A 21,529-nucleotide genomic window follows, 5' to 3' on the forward strand; every position below is an offset into this window, starting at 1 on the left:
TGATATATTGAGAGGTGAAGTAGATGGGATCATTGTTTCACAATTATTATTATGTGATTAAATAAGCCAGATGGATATTTGTTCTCCAGGTGAGCAACACCCGCAGCTGGCCAGGCTTTGTGGTTTGTGTCGCCGACACAGTGAAAAGCAGACGTCTGTAAGACCAGCTCTCACCAGGGAGTGGGGAACACACGCAATGAACAGAAACTGCAAGTCAGTGATGGGATCACAACTGAGGTACCTGCTCTGCTGAAGACACAGAGATGCAGATGTTTGCTGGAGGGAGCGTGGAGCGGCAAGGCTGACATAGACAGAGGATGCGGGAAAGAAAGGGACATTTATGTTGCGTCCTGTAGGATGAGTAGGAGTGAGCCAGGAAAGGGGATGGAGAGCAGTCTAGGGAGAGGAGATGGCAGGAGCCAAAACCCTCAGGGAGGAGAGATTTAACGTGCTCAGAACCGGGAGGAAACCAAGATGGCCAGAACAATGGTAACCTGGCAAAGGCGGCCAGAGATGAGGCTGAAGAATGAGGCTTTGAGGGGCGAACTAGGGACTGGGTGCTTCGCCCATGCAGCCGTGGGAATCGTTGAAGTGACACCTAAAAGCTGCAAGAGACAGGATCTGATTTGCATTTTTAAAAGGTGACCTGGGCTTCTTGTGGGAGTGAATTTAGGAGGAGTAGGAGCTGGGGAAGTGGATACACTGAGTCCAGTTAGGGGAATATTACAGTCCAGACAGGACTGCCTAAAGTCCAAGGCTTCCCTGGTGGCTCAGCTGGTACAAAATCCACCTGCAATGCGGGAGACCTGGGTTCGATCCCTGGGTTGGGAAGATCACCTGGAGAAGGGAATGGTTACCCACTCCAGTATTCTGGCCTGAAGAATTCCATGGACTTGTGGAGGCCATGAGGTTGCAAAGAGCTGGACATGAATGAGCGACTTTCACTTTCACAGTCCAGACAAGCAATGGTGTGTCCTGAGCCGGTTGTGGCAGTGATGAGCAGGGACAGATGAATGGGTGCTCAGGCTGTTTAGATATGGGATCAAGAGGATGGAGGGGTGGGATGTGGCAAAGGTGGAGATGGAGAGGTAGAGGCCGGCTTGGATTCAGTGGTTCCCTCTACATCTATCTTGGAAACTCTCAGAAATAAAATGACTCCTTCAGAGAGGAAGTCTCTGCAAATCTCTTGTTTGCTCCCTGCTACTTCCAGCATCACGTCCTCCGGGGGTGGGGTGCTGAGCAGAACAATCTCTGCTGGGTAAGCCACACCTCCCCCCTGAGGCATCTCATGAGCCAGTTAGAGCTCACAAAATCCAATCAGTACAGGGCGGGCTTCTAGGTCCAGAGGGCCGACCTCCACTGAATTAACTTACCTCTTGCACAATTCGGTCCATGCTAAATGGAATTCTCAAATGACACTTTCTTTCAGCATGAGGAAGATGAAAAAAGAATACCTTCGGAATGCTGAAAAAAAGTGTCATCTGACAATTCTAGGATTAAAGAAAATGTCATTTAAGAATAAGGGAAAGAAAGACATTATCTGATAAACAAAACTCTAGTTTGCCACAAGCAGACCCTTTAATAAAAGACATTTTTAACGGGGTATTTCAGACAGTAAGAAAGATTCCATATGGAAGATCTGAGATTAAGAAGGAGCGAAAAACAAAGAAAATGAAAATAGATTTTCTCGGTCTATTATTGAAGAAATAGCAATTGGGAGTCAGACATATTTATCTCCATATCAAGTTGTCATTTCTTACTGTCTGGGAAATTTGGATCAAGTTCATCTCTCACAGTCTTGATAGCCTCATCTTCAAAATTCATAAGTGAGGTCTTTGTAAAGAATAAATGAGCGACCACATATAAATGCTTCCAGCATAGCTTCTGCATCTAGAAGGTGTGAAATAAATGTTTACTCCTTATCTTTTTAAAAATTAATAAACAAGCAAGTAAATAAGATGTTGTTAGCCACACAGAATTCCTCCCTCTGCTTCAAGTGTGAGATAGAAGTCTGGCACTCTTTCCCATCGTACAAGGCTACACTGCAGAGCTGATGCTTTAAAGCTAGTCTTTTCATCTTTGCAATAGCAAGCCTAAGACCTTTCTAACAAAATATTTATGATTTCTTTATTTTATAAATACTGTATGTGAACACACAAGCCCCGGGGGTGGACCCTAGATTCCAGCTTCGCTCACAATTTTAACATAATCTGTGTTCACAGTTTTATGAGAATGAAGGAAATGAAGGCAATATCTGATAAACAAAACTCTAGTTTGCCACAAAGACACCCTTAATAAAGGACAGTTTTTAAAGGTGTATGTCAGACAGGAGGAAAGATGAGATGATTGGGTGGAATCACTGACTCAATGGACATGAATCTGAGCAAACTCTGGGAGATATCAAAGGACAGGGAAGCCTGGCGTGCTGCAGTCCATGGGGTTGAAAAGAGTTGGACATGACTTAGTGACCGAACAACAACAGTTTTTTGAGATCATAAAACACCTGCTGGTCCATCCATGGGGCAAAATGGCCAGTCCTGCCCACCCCTTTCCAGGGCTCTTCTACCAACTAGAAAGGAGTGGCACAAAAAGGACCCCTCTGTGCATCTTATGCATCCTAGTCCCCCATGCTGGCAGACACGGTCCCCAGTTCCATCCTCAACTTCATCCCCATTCCCTTTAGGACAAGGAAGCCAAGCTAAGAAAAGCTAGCTTAGTCTCCCTTGGAATCTCTGCCTAATTTTCATCTGGCACCAATTTGGTGGAGTTTCCACCACCAAATTGGTGGTGATGGAGAAGGGAGAGATAAACCCCAAAATAGTCTCTCCCTGATGGCATTAAGGAGGCAAATAGCACCAGCGGTTCTAGGACCTGGGCTAGCATCCTTACTCTGCCCTTTGTCCCCTATGTGTCCCCAGGCAAACCCCTTCACCTCTCTGATTTTATCTTCCTCTCACCTGTAAGTCAGAGTCATTCAGAGTCAACAATTATACCATATTTGTAGAGGATGTTACAATTTCCCGAGTGTTTCCACAGTCACAAATTCATTTACTATGCACGGTCAGCAGTGTAACAGCCTGCATAATGGTCGCCTCGCTGCTGTAAAAATCTAAAAGCAGAGCATGGACTAGTGTGTACCTGGCAAAGAGCTCCGTCCACATGAGGGGCCATCACCAGGGTCCCATGACTGACCCTCCTGAGAGTAGGGCTTTGCTGTCTGAGAGCCGAATTTGAACTGATTCTACCCCAACCGGCTATGGGACCTTGAGGTTCTCAGCTCCTCACTTCTAAATGAAGGAGGCTAACAATAGCCCCGTTTCACAGCCCAGGGCTCCATACATGGAGACACTCAGGGCATGAGAGCTGATGGAATCGACACGTTAAGCCCACGGGAGTCTGACACACATCCACACTCCCTGACTCCCACATTCTTCCATTCCTTCTTATCCATGGTTATACCTAATCTCCACAGCCCCGGACAAATACTGGCAAAGGGAGGGTGGAAGCTCTGAACAGCAGGACACACTGTGGACTGTTTCTTAAAGAACTAGATTTGGGGGTGTCTCCAGCTTGCTCTGGATGGAAGCAGAGTCCAGGCTCCGTGAGGTCCCAGGCAGCCCCAATCCTTCCCACTGCCACCTGAGGGTCTTGCTTCGGTGGCTGGAAAGTTCTGGAATATAGGACGCTGGCCAAGCCTCAGTCCCCTAACTAGACTGTGCCGCCACCTTGTTGACAAAAAGCCCTGAGGCTGGGAAAGATTGAAGACAAAAAGAGAAGGGGCGGAAGAGGATGAGACGGTTAGATAGCATCACCGACTCAATGAACATGAATTTGAGGAAACTCTGGGAGACGGGGAAGGACAGGGAAGCCTGGGGTTCTGCCATCCATGGGGTCGCAGAGTCAGACACGACTTAGCGACTGAACAACAACCAAGGCCTGAGCCAGCATCACATGGAATTGTTGTGATGACCTAGGAAGCAAATGTTAATTGAACCCAATCTGATGAATGGATGGAAACCACTGGACTATAAAAAATATAAGCTTATTGTTGTTCAGTTCCTAAGTCATGTCTGACTCTTTGTGATCCCATGGACTACAGCACACCAGGCTCCTCTGTCCATGGAATTCTCCAGGCAAGAATACTGGAGTGGATTGCCCTCTGCTTCTCCAGGGGATGCCTTCTCCTTCCCAACTCAGGGATCAAACCAAGGTCTCCCAAATTACAGACAGATTCTTTACCGTCTGAGCCCACTAGGGAAGCCACCTGGCTTCCCCTCTCTGATGTGTTTTGTTTGGCTTTCCTAGTGGATAACTTGGTATGAAAAGGGTAAGTCTCTGAGAGTGAGTCTGCCTGCTTTCCCCTACAGCCCCACAGCACCTTCTTTGGGGTTCTGAACACTGCTTCTTTCCTAACGGAGCCTGGCCATATGACACACATCTATACCCACACATGTTCTAGAAACCCCCAGAGAAGACACTCCTGTGTCCAGGCAGGGAGAGCTGTGCTTAATTCCCTGACGCCTGTATCTACAAGAAAGACGAGGGTTCAGAGGATCTAGAACAGCCTCTTGGAGCCTCACAGTTTTAGATGGGGAGCTGAGTCAGTGGAGGCCAGCCAGCGGAAAATGTCACCCATAGAAATATGGAGAGGGTCAAGGCACATCTTATGGTCTAGGCAGAACCTCATTGGTTCGATTCCTATGCAGTCTGGTCCTCAGACACTACCTACTAAGATGGACGGAAAGACCCTCATGGAACATTCTTCCAGAACGCTGCCAGCCCCATCTGCTGAATTCCACCATCCTTTCAAGCCCAGTTCTGTTCTCCCCTATCTAGTTAAGCTTTCTGCAAAGGCCCTTTCCTTCTAGAGGACATACAGTCTGTCCTAGTCCCTTGACAGGGGTTATTTATACTGTCAAAAGAAGTCCTATGGGCTTTGTTCTCTCTCCCAGTACAAAGTGCTGCACACAGTAGGTGCTCAAGCATTTTGCTTTTGTGTTTTGGAGGTTTTTTGAGGGTTGGGCATTAGCATTCAACAAAAGCACATTGATTTAGTTCCTACCACGTCAAGAAACTCAGATGTGGTGTGTGGAATAACCTGATTGCTATTCAGTACAAATTAGAGCTTTTTATTCTATTTCTAATCCCAGTAAATGGGGCTTGTGCGTTAAAAAAAATATTTTTAGTTTGCAATGTGTGATTACATAATGGAGGCCGAGTCATTTTTTTTTTTTTTCATTAACATTCATCTCCTTTAGCAGTTCCTTTCTGGGTCTTTGTTTTTGACTCGAGCTGTGGTTCAATGTATTAAAATTGCATTCCTCATAAAGGAGTTCCACAGCAGATGTTTTAACTGGCCCTCCCCACTCCTGTATTTCCAGCTGGCCTGTGCCTGGGGCAACTCACCTGGTGTCAAGTCAGGGGATCCTGCCCCATTCTACAAGTCTGTTAACTCATCTCTGGAATCAAGCAGGGCCCCCCACCCACCAGGGCAGCTCTTTGCAGGGAGCCTGTGTGGGGTGGAGGGAGCATCAGTGTGGTGAAGTGTCCCTGGGGGATGTGTCTGTACCAGAACTAGGTGCATGAACTCAGATGACCTATTTAACCTATAGGAGCCTCAGTTTCCTCATCTGTAAAATGGGGATGCTAAGTCCTAGAAAAAGTGCCTGACACACAGCAGGCATTTAATACCTTGTAGACTCTTTGTGGGAGTCTATTCCTTGCTGTTTCTCCAGCTGTCGTGATCCTCAGAGTTGTATCACATCTACTGAAGCCAGAACCCTGAGCCCCAAGCAAAAATGAACCTCCAAAATCTGAGTATAGGGCAACACAGCAAGGACTAATGTAGCTCATGGAGAGGGTAATGACAAGCAATAAAAAACATGCCAGAGACCGGGGCACATAGCCATAGAAAACCGTAATCCAAAAGCAGACACGCACCCCTGTGTTCATAACAGCACTATTCACAATAGCCAAGACCTCGAGGCAACCTAAATGCCCACTGACAGTGAATAGATTAAAAAAAAAAAGATGTGGTGTGTATATATATATATACATTCTTTACCGACTGAGCTACCAGGGTAGCCCACATGGTCCATAATTAAGCTATTTTCAAACCAATCGTTTTTGGCCAAAGGCTCCAGTTGAGAATCCTAATGGAAGATAGTTCATCTATTACAGACCCAAACCCGTGCTCATTCTAGAAGCCCTCTAAAGCAGATGCTAACGTAGGAGTTGGGGTTGGCTGTGCTTGGTTCTACACGACAACAGTGGAGGAAGACCAGAGAGTCCAGAATCAAATCCTGGCTCTGAAATCCTGTGCCTTTGGGTGTCACTTCTGACACTGCTTCCTCATCTTTGAAAAGGGTGATAATGATAATAATCCCCTACAGGACGGCTGGGAGAAACACAGAAGACAGTGAAAGAAAAGAAAATGAAGTCGCTCAGTCATGTCCAACTCTTGTGACCCTACTACGCTCCTCCATCCATGGGATTTTCCACTCAAGAGTACTGGAGTGGGTTGCCATTTCCTTCTCCAGAGGATCCTCCCAACCCAGGGATCGAACCTGGGTTTCCCACATTGTAGGCAGACACTTTACCATCTGAGCCACCAGGGAAGTGCTTAATGCAGAAGCCAGCCCTAAGGAGGGTGGTCTCACAGGAGCCCATTGGCTGAAGCAGAGAATTATAGAACCAGAAAGTGACAGGAATCGGCAGCAAAAGGGTTGCCCAAATGCAGAGGGCATCGGATGGCAAGGGGGCTGTGCAGAGGGAGGCTGAGACACAGTGAGACTGGGGCCTCCCCGGAGTCAAGGTCAAGATCAAACCCGAGCAACTGGGCAGATGAAGAAGTTCCTGGAATGGTGTCGGTGGGGGTGGTTACGTAGCACTGTGAATGTTCTGATGCCACTGAGCTGTACCCTTAGGAAGGGTTAAAAGTGTAAATTTTATGTCAAGTATATTTTACTCCGATGAAAAAAGACCAAGTTACCAAAAAAATTAAAAAATAAGACAATACCCTAAAACCCAACAGTCAGCCCACTGAAGACACTAAAACGAAAGCAGCAGGGAGATCGGGGTCTCCTCGGTCTGTGGGATGTTGCAGGGGCACCAGACCCCCGCACCCAAGGCCTGGCGAGTCTAGACCTCCATGGCGTGGAGCTGATCTTTCGCCAGAATGCCCACGGAACCCAAGCTCCTGAACGCTTGAAAACCCAAGGCCACCAGAGGCCACGGCAGCAGAACAAGATCACAAGGTTCATGTGCAGAGCGGTGTCTCTCTTGATGGTTCCTCTCCAGTCATTTCTGACATGATTCAGATGAAACAGAATGAAATATCCAAGGACCCCCTCCTCCCTCTGTGTCCTCATCTGGGGACAGTGGTGTTTCTCTCTTGTTCAGAAAACCCTTGCCTTCGGGAAGAAAGCCTTGAACTTTCCATCCTGCTCAGGTCATAGAAAGAGGACCTTCAGCAAACCACCACTTCCTTCCTTCCCCAGAGAGAAACAAACCCCGACTGGAGAAGTCTCTCTGGCCAGGGTCTCGAACACCCTTGGCCGTGACCTCACTCGTGTCCTCAGAGGGCATGGCAGGCTGGTGCCACCAAAGGTCTCTCTCCATACCCACAGGGACCTATGACTGTGAAAGCCCCCAGCCTGGGCCTGACAGGCTGAGGCCCAAGAGGGTTACCCAGCTGCCTATTTCCAGGCTCCCAGTCATTAGCAGTCCCAGGGGCAGCTCTTAGTAGAAGGCTCTGCTGGAAAATGGACAGAGTGAGATGGTGACACAGACCTCACCCTAAGGGATCCCACCCACCAGCATGCCTCTGTCCACTATGCTCGGTCTGATCACAAACCCCTCCACTTCTATGCTGCCCACTGTCCTCCCCGCCCAAGTGCAGCCCTCCTCCAGGCCCAACTCCATCCCACTTCCTCTGCTCCCCTACAGGTGCTCATAGCACCACTCATCACTGAAGATCTTCATTCCTGAGGTCCGGGATGCTGGCTGGCTGTGGTCTCTTTTCTTAAACTAGATCCCTGGGGATCCTTGGGCTTCCCAAGTCACACTAGTGAAAGAAACCATCTGCCAATGCAGGAGACATAAAGTTCAAGGGTTCAATCCCTGGATTGGGAAGATCCCCTGGAGGAGGGCATGGTAACCCACTCCAGCAGTCATGCCTGAAGAATCCCATGGACACAGGCACCTGGAGTTCTACGGTCCACAGGGTTGCAAAGAGCTGGACACAATTGAAGCAACTTAGCACACACGCACGGGGACCCTTAGCCGGCACAACCAGGGCTCAGTAAGTACAGATGCCAATTAGGTGAGTGGTTCTGTCCCTTCCCTTTGGGGAACTTCAGTCCAATACTGGCACCTTGGCAGGGACCCTCTAGACAGCAGGACTCAAGAACACACTCTCAGTGGGCAAAGCCACCATTGACCGGCAGGGGACGTGAGCCGTGGCCACAGAGTGTTTCACACCCTGAATTCACCCAGGATGGACTAGCCAGTGATCATTCCTATCTCACTGAAGAGGGAAGGAGCTCAAGCTTAGAGGCTGAATCCCCAGGACACGTGACTGATTAGAGTCAGAACTGTTTCCAGCACTTAGCATCTCTAGGGGCAGAGCGGGATTGAACTGGTGGCCCTGGGGCCAGACTGCCTGGGTTCACACCCCAGCTCAGCTTTTTGGGAGCTGTGTGATCTCAGGCAAGTTATTCCAGCTCTCAGAGCCTTGGGTTTCTCATCTTAATGTGGTATGTGCATTAGTTGCTAAGCTGTGTCTGACTCTTTGAAACCCCACACCTGCCAGGCTCCTCTGTCCATGGGATTTCCCAGGCAAGAATACTGGAGTGGGTTGCCATTTCCTTCTCCAGGGGATCTTCCTGACCCAGGGATTGAACCCAGGTCTCCTGTACTGCAGGTAGACGCTTTACCGTCTGAGCCACCAGGGACAGGACCAAATGAGTTCAGCGGAGCCAAGCGCTCAACCACGCCTGATGCATTTCTGTGCATCCAGCCTCAAAGTGCAGTGGGAAGGGGTTGCTGACATCCTCCATTGGATCAGGTGGGGCTGCAGGAAGCTAGTCTACCTCCCCACCCCTCCCTCAGCACCCATGCGACCTTCCAAGCCAGCAGGCAAGGGTGTGTGTTTCTGCAGCTTCCATGTGGCAAAGCTCCATCCATCCATCAGCTCCCGGAGCCCAACACAGAATGGCCTCTTAAGTAAATAAAGAGAAAACCAGCCAATTGCCCAGGTAACAGGAGATTTTCCTCCTGTCTGCACTGGTAATTGAGCCATTGGAGCCAGCCCTCAACCTCCACTGGCGCTGTTGTGAGTTGGAAAGGGAGTTTAGGAGGCTGCCTGGCCAAAGACACACGTGTAGGTTGGGAAGGCGGGTGTCCACCCCACTGGACCCTGGATCTGGAAGACAGGCGTCCATCACGTTGGACCTTGGATCTGGCAGGGCCTTGCCAAAGACACACGTGCAGGTCCAGAGGTGGGTGTCCACCCCACTGGACCCTGGATCCAGAAGGCGGGCGTCCACCACGCTGGACCCTGGTTCCGGGAGGGCTCGGTACACCCACAGTGTGTGCACGAAGTCTCGCCCACCTTACCTGTCCCCTTGGCCCAGCAGGACACGGAGCTGCCCAGACCCAGGGGTCCCGGGAGCAGAGGATCGGGAGACGCCAACCAGCCCCAAGGCTGCTCTATACTGCGAACAAGGGGCCTTCAGCACAGGCTCCGTGGGTTCAGAGGCCCTTGGAATCTGAGCCCCGTGGGACACCCGTCTGCTCAGCCTGCCTCCCTGCAGCCTCCACGCTGGAGGGTCTGACTCCAGGACCCTCACCACCCCGTGACTGCCACCCCATGACTGCCCCCTCAGCCTCGCCAGCCCGACCAGGATGTGTCAACAAACGGGCGGGGGAGAAAGAACCGCTGGCATTTCTGAGAAACCAGGGCTGGGAGCCAAAACAAACTGACGAAGGGAATGCAACTTCTCCTGAAGAAAGTGTCGCAAAAGAAAAACATATCCCGCAAGCTGAGAAAAGCCCATGAAGGTCATTTTGTCCCCCCAGACAGAGTGGGTTTTGGAACCCACTGGCCTTCAAGAGGGTCTTCCTGCATCTGACCCACTGCATCCATCCTGATGACCTTGTCTGAACGGACAGAGTGGTTACAATCCAAGAAAGAGGCAGAAGGGAAAATCAGCCTGAAGCAGGTGCAGAGGCCCCTGAGGACAGAACCTGCAGGTCTCCCAGCCCATCAAGCGATGCAACCACAGTGAAGTTACGCGAAGTCAACCTTTGAAGGGGAGGGGCAAGATGGGGCAGGGGATTAAGAGGGACAAACTACTATGTATAAAATAAATATGCTACAAGGATATGCTACACAGCACAGGGAATATAGCCAATATTTTATAATAACTTTACATGGAGTATACTCCATAAAAATTTGAATCACTATAGTGGACACTTGAAACTAATACTGTAAATCAACTATACTTCAAGGTTTTTTAATGTTCTGTATCTTGATTGTGCTGGCAGTTACGAGTGTGTACATGTATCAAAGGTCATTAAACCAAACGTTTACATAAATAAGCTGGTTTGCTTCACTGTACAGCAGAAACTAACAGGATATTGTAAAGCAATTATATGTCTATGCTCAGTCACTAAGCTGTGTCCAACTCTTTGCAACCTCATGGACTGTAGACTGTCAGGGCTGCCCATGGGCCAGACAAGAATACTGGAGTGGGTTGCCATTTCCTTCTCCAGGGGATCTTTCCAACCCAGGGATCGAAGCCTCATCTCCTGCATGTCCTGCATTGGCAGGTGGATTTTTTACCACTTGAGCCACATGGGAAGCTCCCAAAGCAATTATACGCCAATACAATAGATAAATAAACCTAAGCACCTTCTAGCAAATCCCCCCAAAAAACTAAATAAATCCGGCTTTGAGAACAGCAGAGAAGGGTAGACAAGGACCAAAACATCACGTCTGCTGAAGCTGTTGGTGTGTCCATTCCTGACCACATCGTCCACTGCACTTTCCCTGGTGATCCCCAGACACATCCCTCTCCCTAACTCTACCATGATGCCCCTCCCCTCAAATGCACTGACCCAGCTTCCTCCTTACGGCACAGTGAAGTGCCACCTCCAGGAGGCCACCCAATCCACTCCTTACAGAGGTGACCCCTCCTGCCAACTTCCCAAGACTTGGGCATTCATCATCCTTTCCAGTTAGTACCGAGCAGCAAGGGGACCTCAGAGGGCAGACACAAGCTCTCCTTTATCCCCCAAACCTATGGGCAGAGCAGCTCTGATAGGCAGACACCACCTGACATAGCCATGCATGCTAATGCCACCCAAAGCGGGGCACAAACCCTGGACCCTCAAACTAAAATTTCAGTTCTGTACAGGTTACACTGCCCCAGTTTCATGTCCCTCAGCCCACAACCTTGATGAAAAGATTCATGGATACCTGCTGGTTTCTTCCAGAGACAGGGAACTCACTACCTCATGAGTTAGGCTCTTCTCCTGGGCTCTGATCTCCACGGGGACTCCCACCCCTGGACCCTTCCTGCCGCTAATTCTGGAGCCACTAATTTATCCAGGGTTCTTCCAGGATTGGCTCCCAACAAAGTCACTGTGTTGACCACGGACAGAAGTATGGAGCAGAGGGCTTTCCCACCTGCTGGAGTGTATGTATGCACACACACACGTACACACACATGCACACACACCTAAACCAGAGCGTTTTTACACCTGCTAGAGTGGGCTTCCCAGGTGGAATTAGTGGGAAAAAAAACCCACCTGCCAATGCAGGAGACAAAGACACTGGTTCAATTCCTGGGTGGGGAAGATCCCCTGGAGGAGGGCATGGCAACCCACTCCAGTATTCTTGCCTGAAGAACCCCATGGACAGAGGAGCCCGGCGGTCTACAGTCCATGGGGTCACAAAGAGTTGGACATGACTGAAGCGACTTAGCAAACATGCAGCATGGAGTGTATATATGCACACACATGTGCCCATGTATACACACACGTACACACATGGCATACACATGCACACAGAGACACACACATGTGCACACACACCTAGGCCGGAGGCAGCAAGGCTGGCTGAGTCACGCAGCCAGACCACAGCTCAAGCTCGGCCAGGGAGGAAGTGACGCCCCATTTCCTGACCATCCTCTGCTCTGAGAGGTTCTCTTCTGTCTCTTTGTCTTTCTGACCCCGTCCCTCCCAGGGCTTTGTTTTCACTCAGGACAACAGCCTGCTACATCCTGGCCCCGCGGCATGGACTCCCGGCAGCCCTGAGCCCCAGGTGAGGACTTACAGCTTCTAGACCTGCCGTCCTGGACTAGGCAGCTCACCTCAGTCTCCTCATCCATGAAATGAAGAGGCTGGGTGTGGCGACAGGGCCCTTGAGGTCCCTTCTGATCTCAGCCCCGGGGCTTCTGGCCCTCCTCCAGTCCCCACAGGGTTCAGAGCATCAGCGGGGACCCGGGCCAGGCCTGGGGACGGGGCTGGGGAGCCCAGCTGCTTCCTGGGCACACGCCTCCCTCGGAAGTCCATGTGCTGCACACACTCCCTGCCCCCCTCGGCGGGGCACCCAGCAGGAAGCACCACCACCCAGCAGGCACCCAGGCAGAGGGGCCTGGAGCGCCCACCCGCTCCACACCTCCCTCTCCCCTCCCCTTGCCCTCCTCCCCCTCCCTGCCCCCTTCTTTGCCCCCTCCCTCCCTCCTCCAGACCTACCTGCAGCTGCCTCCTTCTCAGTCTCCAAGCGACACCACTGCAGGCCCACAGCTTTCAGGCTCTGCCTGACCCCCCTGCCCCCAGCAGCTGGACTGGCCCCCAGGGGCAGAGGTGGGAGCGGTGCCAGGAGCCGCTGCCCTCTGGGAGCCCTCCAGGATCTGCCTGCGCGCGTGTGGGGCCAGCAGGCAGCAACCTCTGACTGCCCTGCGGGGGAGCCTGGGTGGCGAGGGCGGGGCTGACGTGGCCTGCCTGACTGGTCGGGCTTCCTGGGCCCCTCTGTTCCGGAGTCCTGGAGGCCTGCTGCCCCATTCCAGGATGTTTCCAGGACTTTCTCTAGAGGTGGATATCTGTCCCAGGACTTTCTCTAGAGGTGGATATCTGTCCCAGCCTTGCCCTCGGACTGGAAGAAGACACAGACTAGGGGTGTGTGTGTTTGTGTGTGTGTGTGCTCAGTCGCTCAGTCATGTCCCACTCTTTTCTGATCTCATGGACTGCAGCCTGCCAGGCTCCTCTGTCCATGGAACTCTTCAGGCAAGAATATTGGAGTGGGTTGCAATGCCCTCCTCCAGGGGAATCTTCCCCACCCAGGGATCAAACCTGCGTCTCCTGCATGTCTCCTTGAAAACCTGCACCATCCAGGGCCCCCCCCACCAGCTGGTATCTCTGGGGGTTTTGTCCTTTATAGTAATACTTCTCTACCTCTTCTGTGGGCATGAGTGCTTGTGTAATAAAAAAGCATCCAATTAATAAAGCATTAAATATTAATAAATCTTCATAGGCCCCCCGAGGCAGTGGGGCTGAAGGATGACCCTGACCCTGTGCATGAGACCGTCCACGCACACGAGCTAACTTCCCAGCCTCACGGCTTCTCCAAAAAACTCACACGCAGCCCATTTCCGCAAACTAGCTGCTGCCCCCACCAGCTGCTGGCGCTCTTGCTTTGCCTGGAGTCCACGTTCCCATCCTTCTCTGCTTGCAAAATCCTACCCAGGCATCCCAGCCCCACCGAAATGCTCCCTTCCCAGGGAATCTGTCCCCAGACACTGGCCCCAGCAGACTCCCTGCCCCTTCCTGATGAACCCCTGCCTGGTTCCCTGTCTGGTTTGTGGATTAGCATCCTCTGTCTCCCCCCATTTCTGCTCTCCTCCCCTCCACACTCAGCCCTGTTCCAGGAGGGACAGAAGTAAACACTTACTGAGACGCTGTCATAAATTGCTATGTGCTGTACTTGCTTTGGGGCTTTGGAGGTGGCTCATCGGTAAAGTCTCCTGCCAATGCAGGAGACTGAGTTCGATCCCTGGGTCAGGAAGATCCCCCAGAGGAGGAAATGGCAACCCACTCCAGTAGTCTTGCCTGGGAAATCTCATGGACAGAGGAGCCTGGTGGGCTACAGTCCATAGGGTCACAAAGAGTTGGACACGACCGAGTGACTGAACACCCATGCATGTATTGCTTCTCCATGAAACCTGGGTACCACTGACTCACGGCCTCCCCCACCCCACCTCGTACCCCAGCAGCACAGTGGCACCAAAGCCCTGGCCACCAGCGGTTCAGAGGGCGGTCAGGCCTCCCTCGCCCTCCTTCTGACGCCCCTGCCCCGTCACTGGGCTTCTGCATCCCTGTTACGGGGCATGCCTGCTTGCATCAGCCCCAAGGTCAAAGATGGTTGTGTCCGTCTCTGAGTCTCGGTGCCATTTCAGCACACAGGTTGAGGGCTGGCGGTTCAGAGAGCACAGCCAGCTGCACGGGTGGCCTGCCCTCCTCCCAGCCCCTTATCATCAGCATCCGAGGATTGGAAGGGCTCTTGGCGATCACATGATGTGAAATCTACCCATCCCCGTTTTTTAGAAGAGAAAACGGAGGCCAGAGAGATCGGGGGCATCAGAGGGAGCAAGGTATGGGAGGAAGGTGGCTGAGACTCCTGGGACACCAGCCCTGCTTTCTTGGTGATGCAGGAAAGCAGGGAAAGCCTGGAAAGGTGGGGTGACCCTGCTGGGGTGGAGCACTTGGACCTGAGTACTGTGAGTGGGGAGAGCAGTCAGTGGGCTTGCAGGGCATAATGCCAGGAAGGGGTGCTCCCCTCTTCCTGAGCACCCCCCTCTAATCCTCACACCCTTCTCCTGGCGTCTCTGTGTTCTCTTGCCCATGAGCTGCTCTCAACTGTAATGGGAGGCCAATTCCTTGGGCGTGGCACCCAGGGGAACAGTGTGGAGACATTCCCTGTTCCAGTACAGATATTTCCTGCTGGCCTTTCTTCCTTATTACGAGCGGCTATGATTATAGAGTTTCCAACAGGTGGAGGCCAACAAAACAAACAGACCTTTCAATATTGACTCTCCCGGGCTCCACAGAAGGCTATCATCTGTCCTGCCTCCCAGAGCCTCGCCAGCAAAGGCGAAACCAAACAAGATGGTCAGAGCGTGAGAGGGCTGGGCACGCTGCCCATGAAGCAGACTCCAGAAGCGATGGCCCTGGGTTTCCACACTGTCCACCTTTCTCCTGCTGGATCAGCTGGCCTTGGTGGGAAGGAGACATTTTCTCTAAGATCTCAGGGCCCAATTCAGGTTGCATGATCATCACTGGGCTTGAAAAAGAAAAGAAGGTAGGGAAATAAAGGCTCCTTGGGGATGCCTCTGAAAGCCACAGGCTTCCTCTAGAGAATTCACAAACCTAGAGTCCTTTAGAGCGGGACAAGTAAGATTTCACTTCCTTGTGAGCCATGACTTTTTACTCTCTCCAGCAGCAAGAGTGGACTTCATCACTCAGATGGTGTCATGGTTAAAGAACCAGAAGAGAGCTAAAAGCAGTGCCAACCCCATGATCGTAGACGATGTAACTATGGTCCAGGATGACTTGATCAAAGCTGTGGGGACGGGATTCCTCCTGGGCTCCACTGTAGGACTGCATCCGGTCCCCAGGTCTTGAAAGTGGCCTCTCAGGGACTTCCCCCGTGGTCCAGTGGCTGAGACGCCACACTCCCAAGGCAGGGGGCCTGGCTTCGATCCCTGGTCAGGGACGTATTAACAGATTCCGCAAACTGCGACTAGAGAGCCCACGTGGTTCTGTGGAGACCCTGCATGCCAAAACCAAGACCAGGCGCAGCCAAATAGATGAAGAAACGCTGTCTTTCCGTGGTGTACATGTACTGCAACTTAGATATAGTGTATTAACATGGATAAATGGAATCCAGAAAGATGGTACTGATGGACATATTCACAGGGCAGCGGACATAGAGAACAGTCTTGTCGGAAGGAGAGGGTGGAACAAACGGAGAGCTTAGCGTGGAAACACACACACTACCGCGTGTAAAATAGACAGCCAGGGGAATGTGCTGTATGATGCAGGGGGCGCAACCTCATGCTCTGTGACAACCCAGAGGAGGTGGCCTGGGGATGGGGGGTGGGAGCGCGGTTCCGGAGGGAGGGGACGTATGTACACCTATGGCTGATTCATGTTGCTATATGGCAGAAGCCAACACACTATTGTAAAGCAATTCACCTCCAATTAAAAATAAATTAAAAAAAAATTTTTTTAAGCAGCTTCTGAGAGACAGATTGCCTGGTGCTACCTTGTCTGATATACTAATGTCTTCTATCAGGAATTTCCGAAGCCCAAGTTTACAGAGCAAGGAAGGAAAATGCACCATAACGAGGCTGCTCCCTAAAGGATGGTAGAAGCTGTATCATTACTTCTGCTAAAAACAAATTTAAGACTCTACAATGAGTAATATATGGCTCCCCAAATACAGGAAAATATAGATAGAATGAGCTCCTTTGGGAGTGATGAAATTCATGTTTTATATCTACTATTTTGTTCTTTATAGAATGTTGGAGAAAGGAAAATATAGACATTTTGGCCTCCTAATTTCACCTTGTCGGGTGCACATACATACACACAAAACCCAACCCCAGTGCCCTGGCTATTGATGTAATAAATAAGGAAATAAGAAACTCTACTCCATAGAAGGCTTTCCAACCTAGAGTTTTGTGGCGTCAACCAGATTCTAAGCACAATGAGTAGGAAGAAAATCTGTTGACAGTGAGGTTATGAGATGGCTCCAAATTATTTCTGTCTTCCACTATCCAAAGTTTGTCAGCAGCATCATCATTTTGGGAAGAGGTTTTGTTTGGGTGCGGGAAAAGAAGCTTGATTTTTCTAAGCTAGTGTTCTCAACCAAGAATAAATTTTAGACATCAAAAATGATACCAGCTGACAATTTGGAATTTGAGAGGATAAAAGCTGAATGACCTATTTTTTTAAAGCGATAGTCATCTCTTGACCCATTAGAAAAGAGAAAATAAGACACAACAGCGTAACACTGTTTTAGGAAAAACAACACAGAGGCTATGAAACAGCTCACTAGACAGTAATTAAAGATCAAAATTGTTGTAGGATTTTGCTACTGACTCAAGAGGTTGCAAGTCCTCCTAATTTCTGTGGACTTCCTCGGGAGTGACTTTGGCCTCCCCATAGTCTCTTTTCCTGGTTTATGCCCTGAGCTCAGGTTTTCTCACCTCTTTCTGGGTGATACCCTTGACTTCATACTTTTATTTTCCCCTGCACCCAATACTCCCTACAAAGGATGGCCAGATGATGACAAAGGCAAAGCACAGTCTAGACTGCCCCTTTTCTGCACACACACACACACACACACACACACACACACACACAAACCTTCCATGGGCACCTCTTCTGTGCTTTCAGAATAAAATCCAAAACCTTTAGTGTGTGTGCTCAGTTGTGTCTAACTCTTTTCAACCCTTTGGACTATAGCCAGCCCAGCTCCTCTGTCCATGGGATTTTTCAGGCAAGAACACTGGAGTGGGTTGCCATTTCCTCCTCCAGGGGATCTTCCTGACCCAGAGATCAAACCCACATCTCCTGTGTCTCCTGCATTGGCAGGCAGAATCTTTACCACTGACCCATGGAGGGAAACCTTTAGCCTGGCCTTCAAAGCCCTCAGCACCTGTGAGCCTACTTCCTGGGGCTCACCCCCAGCAGGCTGTTGAGAGCACCTTGTTGGGACTCCAGCCACAATGTTGTGTTAACTTTGCTTCCCCACTCAAAGGGCCCTCCTTACAGTCTCCGTCCAAAGTTCAGGGCCAGATCCAGCTCTCAAAGGAAGGCCTCGCCTTCATCTCAGGACTGGGAGGAGCATCCTTGCCCCGCCCGGACTCCCAACCACATCTCCCAGAGACTTGATCAACCCCGCTGCCTTAGAACCAGTTTATTTGTGGAGTCAGTGCCAGGGAGGGGAAGAGAGGCAGAAACGAAATAACTCTTTCACCGTGAGCAAGCTGCGAAGTCTCTCTGATCTCATTTCCTCATCTGTCGAATGTCCTTAAAGAAGGACCGACCCAATGAAGTTGTCTTGGGTGGGGGTAAACTTGATAATTCACGTAGATAGCGCCTAGTCCACAGCCTGGGACTAAGTCAGGGCTCACAGTGGTAGCATGGCAGAACACAGGAGAGAGAGGGAGACAAAGGAAGAAAGGCAGGGTCGGGGGTGGGGAGGGTAGAAAGAAAGAGGAGGGAAGGGGAGGGAAGAGAAGGAAGAAAAAGAAATCAATGACCTTCTTTTTCTACCAGAGTCAAAGAACTTGCTGCTTCATAGAAGAAAATATACACATACATAACCTTCCTTGGAGAGAAAATTTGACATAAAAATGCCATCAAGATCAGGGAAAGGGTGAAACCAATTAATCTTCTGAGGTCCACTGTGTATATTTATGAGCTGAATTCTATTAGAAACTTAACATCTTCAAAATGGCATCACCTTGTCCACTCCCATTGCTTGTCTGCTAAAGAAACGGGGCAGAGGGCAAGGACTGGTCAGTGGCAGGGTCCAGATCGGAAATCTTTCAGCCCAGAGCTCCAACCTCCCCAAACATCACATCACCAGTCTTGGAAAACACACAATAAAAACCTCCCGCCCGCAGGGGAACTTTCAGCATGAGAATAGGAAGAGTTTGATAAACGCTTTCTCCAAAAAGCAACTATAAAGCTTGGTCAGAACTGTCAGAAACAACCATTTCAGCCCTCTGGAAATTGGTTGAAAACACACAAACAAACTGAGACAAGTTTGTTCTGTGAAAACGACTGAATTTGTGTTCTTGCCTGGAGCTGTTCCCATCCCCCGCAGTTCTGCTGTTTGATGACTCCACCAGGGCAGGTTGGGAAAACCAAGCAGCGCTTTGTCACAGCCAGAGTGGTCTCTCTTCATTTGGAGGTGTCAGTTTAAATGGCAATCTCAGAAACAAGGGGACAGGGAGGGCTGGCAGCTCTGAGAGCTTGAAATTGGGGAGCAACGGACCAGTGATGACCTGGAGATTTAACGGGAAATTGAGGGAGGTGAACCAGCCCTGGGGAGATGGATAAACCCTCCACATGTCATGGGCTGACCGAGGTCGCAAGCACTATATAGACAACAGCAGCCCATGCCGCCCACACAGCCCTGGTCAATGGAACCTGCTCACACGCACAGTGGAGATGCAAAGGCTTGATGGAAAACAGAAGCCTCGGCAGACTTGGGGGCAAAAAAGACCTGTACATTTGAATGCACTGCCCAGCTCAGTCTCAGATTTATCAGTCTAGAGTGGCGGTCTTATTGGCCCATGGCATTTCAGCTATAATATATATCTTATAATTGAATCACTTTGCTATACACCTGAAACTAACACAACCTTGTAAATCAAGTTATATTCCATTTAAAAAATAAATAAAGGGGGGAAAAGATAAAGTTCTGAAGGGCATAGCCCAGAGACTAAGGTGCATGAAAAGGTTGAGACTTTTATCATAAGATTATATAGGATGCTTCCCCTCCCCAGCACTTTACCACCACCATCCACATAACAGGATCCTAACAGTAGGTTTCAACCAAAAGAGCAGAAAAACACAAGGAGGAGCTCATGTAGCAGGAGCTACAGAAATTTTAAGATGTTTCAAACTAAATGAAAAGGAAATATACCTTATCAAAATTTGTCGAATTCAGTGAAAGAAGTGCTTAGATGGAAATTATAGGATAAATGCATATATTAGAAAAGAAGAAGGATCAAAAATCAATAACCTAAGTTTTCATCTTAGGAAACTTCTAGGAAAAGAGTTAATTAACTCTGAGGTAAGATCTTAATAAATGAAGATGAAATAGTCATGGATTGGAAGACAATGTTGTTAAGATGTCATTTCTCTCTCAATTGATTTTTTGGTTGAAATGACAAGTTGATCCTAAAATTGCATATGGAAAAATGCAAAGATCTAGAGTAGCCAAGAAAATTTTGTAAAAGAAGAAAGAATATTGGAGGGTTTCCAATGCATGATTACAAAATATATTAGGAAGCTTCAGTGATCAAGGCAATGTGATATTGGCATTAAGACAGGTGTATGGATTACTGGAACAGAATTAAAAGTCCGGAAATAAAACTTTACATTTACGATCCACTGACTGTCAACTAAAGTAACAAGATAATTCGATGGAGATATTGTCATCTTTGCTGCAACAGGAGCTGGGATAAGGGATATATACAACCTAGATCCTTCTCTCAATCATGCATAAAAATTAACTCAAAATGGGTCATAGTGCTAAGTAAAAGAGCTAAAATTATAAAACTGGTAGAAGAAAACATAGGAGAAAAATCTTGTGAAAATCTTTATGGTTCCAAAACAAGAGTCACTAAAAAATGGATAAAGTGGGAAGGTCATCTACACACTGCTATATTTAAAATGGATAACCAACAAGGATCTACTGTGTAGCAGTTGGAACTCTATATTCAATGTTATGTGGCAGATAGGATGGGAGGGGAGTTTGAGGGAAAATAGATACATTGTATACATATAGCAGAGTCCCTTTGCTGTTCACTTGAAACTATCACAACACATCACCTATACCCCAGTACAAAATAAAAGGTTTAAAGTTTGGAACAAAAAAAATTAAAAAAAAACAAAAAACAAAAAAACCTTTGTGCTTCAACAAATAACCTTAATAAATGGAAAAATCCAGCCATAGATTGGGACAAAATATTTGCAAAACATGTACTTGATAAAGGACTTGTATCCAGAATACAAAAAGAACTTTTACAACTCAATAATAAGACAACCCACTTTTTAAAAAAATTCCTGGCAGGAATGAAAATGGTATATCTACTTTGGGAAAACGGTTATTTCTTTAAGTGAAACAAAAAGTTATCCAAACCCTGCAAATTCACTCTAAGGAATCTACCCAAGAGAAAGGAAGACATGTTCTCACAAAGACTTGTAAGTGAATGTTCACAGCAGCATCATTGATAATCACTTCAAACTGGAAATAATCCACATGCCTACCAGCTGCTGAATGGATAAACTCCATGTGGAATATCCACGCAGTAGAATACTATTCAGCCATAGAAAGGAATGAGATACCAGTGCTTATTACAGCATGGATGAGCCTAAACAAATCATGCTTCAAGAAGCCAGTTGCACAGCCTATGTATATTATATGATTCATTTATATTAAATGTCCAGAAAAGAAAGATTACAGACAGAAAGCAGATTCGTGACTACCTGGACTAAGGGGTGGGAGTCGGTGTTGACTGCAAATGAACTTGATAGAAATTTTTAGGATGATGGCAAAGTTCTCAGACTGGCTCATGGTGATGGTTGTACAACTCTATGCATTGACTAAAAATAATTAAATCATATACTCACAAGGAGTGAATTTTAAGGTATGTAAATTACACATCAATAAATCTGTAAACATAAAGTCTGATGCTCAGGGTCAATTCAGCAAGAGAGA

The 21,529-nt window shown here is 48.9% G+C and overlaps 1 protein-coding gene and 1 long non-coding RNA gene across 4 annotated transcripts in view; one reads left to right on the forward strand and one right to left on the reverse strand.

The window, feature by feature from the left end:
• CRACR2A (calcium release activated channel regulator 2A) overlaps positions 1-21,529 on the reverse strand; it is a 153,873-nt gene that overhangs the window by 107,312 nt on the left and 25,032 nt on the right. Inside the window, exon 1 of one of the 3 annotated variants that reach the window (XM_043880761.1) lies at positions 12,763-13,246. The exons of 1 other annotated variant lie outside the window; for it this stretch is intronic. The gene's annotated coding sequence lies outside the window, so the exon portion shown is untranslated. Of the gene's footprint in view, positions 1-12,340; positions 12,461-12,762; positions 13,247-21,529 lie in introns of those variants that run through there. One more of the 3 variants, XM_043880763.1, reaches the window with a different exon arrangement.
• Positions 12,177-16,137, forward strand: LOC122679911. Its single transcript, XR_006336577.1, has 3 exons — positions 12,177-12,328; positions 14,463-14,657; positions 15,058-16,137. It is a non-coding gene; the product is annotated as an uncharacterized LOC122679911 (long non-coding RNA).

Source organism: Cervus elaphus, chromosome 22 (assembly GCF_910594005.1).
Source record: "Cervus elaphus chromosome 22, mCerEla1.1, whole genome shotgun sequence".
In the NCBI taxonomy this organism is placed as follows: Eukaryota; Metazoa; Chordata; class Mammalia; order Artiodactyla; family Cervidae; genus Cervus; species Cervus elaphus.